The sequence below is a fragment of the Corythoichthys intestinalis genome, chromosome 15, assembly GCF_030265065.1.
Source record: "Corythoichthys intestinalis isolate RoL2023-P3 chromosome 15, ASM3026506v1, whole genome shotgun sequence".
NCBI classification, from domain to species: Eukaryota; Metazoa; Chordata; class Actinopteri; order Syngnathiformes; family Syngnathidae; genus Corythoichthys; species Corythoichthys intestinalis.
In genome coordinates this window covers 50,799,515-50,807,449 of record NC_080409.1, presented here as the reverse complement: position 1 = coordinate 50,807,449, position 7,935 = coordinate 50,799,515, and positions in this window count along the sequence as shown.

Here is a 7,935-nt window from a genome sequence, read left to right as displayed (position 1 = left end):
AATGCCCCAAAAGGAAAACAAAGTGACCGAAAATCAACAGGAAATTATCCGAAATGCCCCAAAATGAACTTATTTCCTTTAAGGTAACCCAAAATCAACAGGAAGTGACCTGTAAACGTCCCAAAATCAACAGGATGTGACCCATAAAGGCCCCAAAAGGAAAATAAAGTGACCAAAAACCAACAGGAAATGATGTGAAATGCCCCAAAATGAACTCATTTCCTCTTCTGTAACCCAAAATCAGCAGGAAGTGACCTGTAAATGTCCCAAAGTCAACAGGAAGTGACCCGTAAATGCCCCAAAAGGAAAATAAAGTGACCAAAAACCAACAGTAAATGATGTGAAATGTCCCAAAATGAAGCCATTTCCTGTTCTGTAACCCAAAACTAGCATACCTGTAAATGCCTAAAAATCGATAGGAAGTGACCAAAATTCAACAAGGAATAATGTGAAATGCCCCAAAATGAACTCATTTCCTCTTCTGTAACCCAAAATCGGCAGGAAGTGACCTGTAAAGTTACCAAAATCAACAGGAAGTCACTCGTAAATGTCCCAAAAGTAAAAGGAAGTGACCGAAAATCAACAGGAAAGGATGTGAAATGCCCCGAAATGAACTCGTTGCCTGGCGTTGGCTGCCTCTGACGGCCATCGACGTCCAATCCGTTTGAAGTGGGAGGGTGGCAGCGAACGTTCATTCGCTGCCACCCTCCCACTTCAAACGGATTGGACGTCTACTCGTCGTAAACTCGTTCCAATTCACAGCAGCAGCAACAGCATTCAACGTCGAATGATTTCCTGACCCACGTATCGATAATTGTGGTATCACCATATCGTGATATCATCGTTGTATCGCAAATCGTATTGTATCATTAGCTACCCAAAGATTCCAACCCTTGCTATACATGGCTAATGTAAAAGTGAAACCGTCCGAGAGCTGTTTGTGAAATACAGCCCCGGGGTGGTATATTTAACCCTGCTCGGGCAACTCCCCCTTCCCTCCTGGACTTCCTGGACCGGGTGGAGGGGCGGCACACGGGAGGAGGTGCGCGTGCGGAGGCCCGGCTGGGGCCCGCGTAACCTTTCCTCTAGATTCCCTAACTAAGTTGAGGCGGACTTCCCCACTTTGGACCGCAAACATCAGTCGGGAACGGGCGGGCGGGCTGCCTGCCTGTCACACGTTTACTCGACCACCCCCACCCCTGCACTGCATGCACTCCCTCCCTCACGTCCTCTGCAATGCCACACACTGCCCTCGTTGCACCCTCCAGTCATGCTCATACTGTATGAGACACACATACAAAGCAGGAGACAGGTTTGCAGTAGGGTAGTCTGCACAAATAATTCTAAAAGTGCTGTTAAGAGTAGGGCTCCAACTAACGATTATTTTGATAATTCAATTAATCGGCCAATTAAATCACAGATTAATTGGATAAGTGTCACTATTTTTCAATTACCGTCACAGTTTTACTTGAGGCATGTTATTTGTGTTCAGACTCTAAACTGTTACAGGAATGGGTTTAAATCAGTGTTGTTTATTGCACTATTGTTGTTTATTGTTGTTTAGTGCACTTATTAGCAGGGCCGGCCCAGCCTATACGCAGACTATGCAGCTGCTTAGGGCCCCTGACGACTCGGGGGCCCCCAATCTGGCAATTGTTTAACTTATATATTTTGTTTACTACAGTTTGCTTTATTTGACTTTTGTGAGTTTTGATACTTGATTACGAGCTTAAAAAAATAAAAGTTCTTCCTTAACTTTTCTTTCTTTCCTCTTTTAGAAAATGGTTTGGCGCTATCTACTGTAAATACTGACAATCATTTGGGGTGAGAAGTTTGAAATATGCAGTGCAACAAAATCTGATTAATATACAAAATATGGACGTATGGGTTGAATTGCATGTATGTAGGTTTCACAGTACAATGTGACGAAATGGTGGGCCAAAAATATGGGCCCCCTTGCATTATTTTGCTTAGGGCCCCCAAATGGCCCTGCTTATTAGTCTTATGTTAGTCATCTCAAAATGTGTTTGCCTTCGTCTAGTTTTTGTTGACGAAAACCTAAGGCTAATTTCGTCTAGTTTTAGTCGACGTTTACTAAAAATGTATGAATGTTGAATGTTGTCCAAGAATTTAAGAGGACACTCGCCAATAGCATCAGCCTAATGCTAACGCGCATGCTATGCTAATGCTGCGAGTTACATTTAGTTTTTTTTTTTTTTTTTTAAACCTGTCCTGTTCAGCTGTTTGACACGGAGAATGGAAGTCCAAGTGTCTGGATGGTCTGAACAGTTTTAATGTGTAAAGAAATACTGTACATTGAACGCCTACACTAAGTATGAATATGTTGTTGCTATCGTCAGCTAGATGTATTTCCGGTTGACACCAAGTAGGGGGCCTGTTGACCAAGGGAAGGGGGGGGGGGCTATAAGATAAGTGATTGGGAGGGGTGGAGTTTACACAAATCAGCTCTGTGATCTAGAAACCAGCAATCGTGTGAATCCCTTGTGAGTGTAAGCCCATCGGCAACCGACCCTACGCTGCCCAATCGCCAATCCCGGCACCGGGGCCCCCCACCCGAGTACGCCCAATCACATCCAGCTGTGCGCGAGCCCCACCAAACACACGACAGCCACGCAGACGAGCAGAGACGCTGCCCGGGCGCCACCCCAGGGCCATGGCGCCCGCCCTCCCTACCCGGGCTAGGTGGGTGGGGGCCGTGGGTGGGGGGGCAATGCAGCGCAGCCCATCCCACAATCCAGCAAAGGGGCCATCGTCACCCCCCTCCCCCCAGGAAACCAGGGTGGTTCCCCGGGCCACCCGCGCCCCCATCAACCGGCCTTCAGGGATGGGAAGAGCGGATGCACCACCAACCCCAACCCCACCCCGTCTGCGCACCCGGCCCACGAGCTACAGCCGCAGCCCCCCAACCCGCACGGCGTCCCACAGGACCCCCAACTGCCCACCAAGCCCAGGGCAGGGCAGTGTCCCCCGCCGGAGCAGGTGACATCCAGCCGACATACCGGCGTCCAGCCAGCGACCCGCTACGGAGCGCAGGGCAGATACCCAGGCAGAGAAGAGAGGGGAAGGCGGAAGCAGGAGAACGCAGAGGAGCCGCCGTGGGGCGAAGCGAGATCGGCAGCGGCCGGCAGCCCAGGCAGAGGGGAGGCACCGCACTGGGAGCCACGCCATAGAGAAAAAGTGTGGGACCCACCTACCACCTTATTACTGTGGCTGCCAGGTCCCCGGCTGGCAGCCATTATCCAGCACTGCGATGGGATTGTGTGGGGAGGGTCGTGCAATGTATGCATCAAAATAGGAGAGCTCGGCTTGGAGCAGTGGGACCGCTGCATGGAATTTCTACCCAGCTTCCTGTCCCACCGCCCTCAAAGGCTTAATTCCGATTTACGCAGAAATTCAGGTTACCTCGCCAGCATAGGAACAGAACCCATTCGTAACCCGAGGACTACCGTATTGGCCCGTATCAGTCCCCAGACCTTGTTTTGTTTTGCCTGGTACACCAGACTCACCGCTGTTCCAGCGATTGAGTCTGGCCACCATTCAGCGGATACAATTTCCAGGGCGGAACAAGCCACAGCAAACAGACAGCGGATTGGACCAATCAGCGACGGGCAGACGTGACGTTAGTAAAACGACGAGAGAAGGACGAGGGACTTGCGCGCGGAAGTAAACATACGAGGAGAGCGGAGTTTATTCAACATGGCTAGCGCGAAACAGACTGTTGTCAATGACTCGTGTCGATGTGTTTTTGGTCATTTAAAACTGATTTTTACCGTGGATTGGAACATATTCTCGGCTCTCCCGTTCACCATCTGTGTTGTTGTAGAGAAGACTTTCGACGCGCAAGAGTGACGTTGCTCGTTAAGAACACGTCACGGAAATAAACGAATCTGATTTGTCGATTGATTCTGTACCTGCTCGAGAGGCCGTTAATGGGCTGGTTCCCAGACTTTTCTCTCAGTGTTTGAAAAATACAGGGAGAACAGTCTGGCCGTGCCAGGCAATGTTTTGTTGGCAAAAGGGGGTTTTACAACGTATTAACACCAGGGGTGCTAATAATTGTGGCACACATTATTTGATGTCAAATATTTTTTTCCTTATGTGGGCACTTGTATTGAAGGTTGGATTTTTCTCTTTTTTTCCATTAAGGTCCCATATTATTTGAATAAAAAAATTATTAGAAGCTAAAAAACACATCTTTTTCAGGGGTGCCAATAATTATGGAGGGCACTGTATGTATAAGTGCTATTCATTTTAAGACCTAATCTATTCTATTCTGTTCTATTCTATTCAGTAACCCAAAATCAACAGGAACCGACGCGAAATGCCCCAAAATGAACTCATTGCCCGGCATTTTCCGCCACTGATGGCCGTAGACGTCCAATCCGTTTGAAGTGGGAGGGATGGCAGCGAATGAACGAATGTTCATTCGCTGCCACCCTCCCACTTCAAATGGATTGGATGTCTACTACTCATAAACTCTTTCCAATCCACAGCAGAACGATTGTCTTGTTGTTGCCATCCTCCATGAATTTATGCACCCGTTTTCTATAGCGCTTGTCCTCATCGGGTCACCGCTGCGCCGCGGCTTACCCGAGATGACTTCAAGCCAGAAGCGAGGTACAGCCTGGACTGATTACCCGCTAATCGCTGTACCACACGTACAGCAAGAACTAGCGTCAGGTCGCTCTCTTGTTTTCAACTACGGGCGATTTAGCCTTCATTGAACCTAACGTGAATGTTGTTGGAATGTGGGAGGAAGCCGGAGAAAAACCCACGCATGCACGGGAAGAACATGCACAAAGGAAGGCCGGAGCCAAGATTCCGAGTGCTAATATTTTTCTTTATTAAATAAGCTTAAACGGTCGATACGAACGGCCCGATTTGAATCTTTCCAGCGGGCCTTCTGACACGTGCTCCTTTAATTTGACACAGCGTCAGTGCTGTAACGTCATATGTAGGTCAGTGCTAACTTTTATTTGGAATTTAGCATGCATTTTGAGGAAAACAAAGTGACTATGTAATGATTTTATCATAAATATAAACCAACATTCGTTCAATATCTACAATTTTAAGGTGTAGAACCATTACACAAACAATAGTAATGGCAATAAAACATATCTTAAAAGTACTAACATCATTTTTAAGCATAAAAGCTAGCTATCTTTTTTTAAACTTTGCTATTAGCAAATTCAAAAACGTCTTCAAAACAAAAAAAAAAAAAAAAAAAAAAAACAGGCGCGCTTCAGCCGCTGCTTATGTTGCATTCAAGACAGTACGAAAATACAGTGTCAAGCTGGAGTCAACATCTCTCTTTATGAAACGCGTCGCTTTGTTTAAAACGGACGCCTTTCCAAATCATAAATACGCCGAATAATGTATTCTCAAGGATAAAGGCTAGGGTGAGTGTAACTATGCTGTGAGGTTAAGTAACTGATCTGAATACTTATTTTGACGTTTAAATTCTGTGACATGTCATGAAGTTAGATACCAGAGCTAGCTTTTAATTGTGTGAAGATGCTATATAAGCTAACTTGGACGGAAGACAAACTTTATTACCATTATTATTATTTTTTCCCCCTTCAAAACAATCTTAAATGTATTTTCAACTCCTATATGTCAAAATAGCCTCATTAAAAAAAAAAACTCAAACACAATGTAAATGGCAACAGCTAGCAAATTAAACAACATAAAGCTCAATTTATTAGTTTTTGTCTCTAGTAATAATTTTAGCATAAACAACACTAAGTTAATAACTTTTAATTGTGTGCAGATGCGATATAAGCTAACTTGGACAGAAGACAATAGTAATAAAGTTTGTACTATATTAATATAATTATATTATTTACTCTAACTAAAATGTTTTTTTTGATCTCCTTTATGTCAAAATAGCTTCATTTAAAAAAAAAAATCTAACTAAATTAAACAAAATAAAGTTCAATATATTACTTTTTGTCTCCAATAATAATTTTAGCATAAATCAAATCTGAAAAATTATTTAAAAAAATAAAACAAGGAATAGATTTTTTTTAATTTAATTTATTTTATTTTATTTATTATACATCCAAATAAACAGTACAACATCAAGGCACGGCAAGGCAAGGCAAATTTATTTATATAGCACAATTCAACACAAGGCAATTCAAAGTGCTTTACATCACATGAAGACCATAAAAATCACATTTAAATCAACACAACGTAAAAACCAAGACAAATGATCGCATTTAATCACAGAATAAAAATAAATAAATAAAAATAAAACAAAAATAAAGCAAAAACTACTACTAATAATAATCATTGAAATCAGCAATGGAGATAAGCACAAGAGGAATAGAAGGCAGGTAGGTTGAAATATATAGACAGTTATGGATATGCAGTGCCAAACATCAGTTGCATGGCCCATTGTTGTCCAACTTTAAACATAACAGACAGGCCTAGTAGGAATAGCCCTGAATCCAATATCCGAAATTACAATCATATAATAAATGTAAGTAACAAGAATAAATAAATAAATAAATGAGAGAGAAAACATTATATATATAGATATATATATTAGGGCTGCGGCTATCGATTATTTTAGAAGTCGATTAATCTATTAACTAGTTAGTTCAAATAATCGAGTAACCGGATTAGGAACATTTAATACGTTGCAGAGTAAATTTCAGAAGATGTAAAACAAAGGCTAGCTAAGATTGTACTTTCAAAGGAGCATTACTGTAAATGCTAATACCAAATAAAATTCCCCGAGTGTTTCTTCAAACTATACAGAATTGCACCTTCACTTAAAAATAAATTAAAATACCTACGTTTAGCTTCAAATGGCATAAAAATATAAATAAGGATCTAAGCACAACAAAAGGATAATTGGCTAACTTGCAGAACAAGTCTGCTAGCTTAAATGCTATAGAATGCTAATTTTGTTTTACAATGCTCTCAACAAATCGTTCAAACACATATTCTCACAGAAAACAGTTAAATATACCTATAAACTAAATTATGAATGCATTAAAAAATACATTAGCGCAAACAAAAACTTAGCTCATGTTGTTCTTAACAGGGAGCAGCTGTATTCAGCCATATGAAATGAGTTATGTCATATTCACTGTCTTCACTAGAGGGCAGTGTATCCACCCAAATCAATACAACTAAATGCAAACGCAAATACAAATTACAAACCATTACAACGCCACTATAGTTAAATGAATATTCGAAGCAGCAAAATTTAATTCTAATCTTTTTTCTAATCGAATTACTCGAGTTAATCGATTAATCGTTGCCGCACAAAAAAAAAAAAAAAATTAAAATTAAGGATGATTTCAGGGTCTATCAGCTAATTCACACGCTCCTCAACAATTCTACACAGTTTCAAATCATTTTTCCGCCTTCGTATATTTCAAAGAAGAAAAAAATTCACATAATTCTTTGTGGAAAAAATATTAAAATTTGGAATAGATTTGAAATATTTATTCTTATGTATGAAAAATTTACCAAGAATAATCATTGTATTGATTAATCTAATACATATATTCCATACAAAACCTTTTCCTTTGTGAAGCTAGAGAAATTGGACAATTTAGGAAATAACCATTCATAAAAATCTTCCAAGAAAGCATTAACAAGTTTACATTAAAAAAAATAAATGGTCAGTCGTTTCAATGTCTTCATTACAAAAAAATTTAGTTATGTGGTCCAAATTAAAATGGAGCCTTAAGAATTCTGAAGAGGTGTACAAGGAAAAGAATGTCAGGAAAGAGAAGATAATAATACAAAAATGAAACGAAAAACGCTATAAAATAAAATCTTAAAATCATTTTCCCCCACAGAACTTGTTTAAAATCTAAATTCTTTTCCCACGTCTCGTTAAATAGTCACCAAACGACACAATCCCGTCGATACAACTGCATTCGCAATGTGACA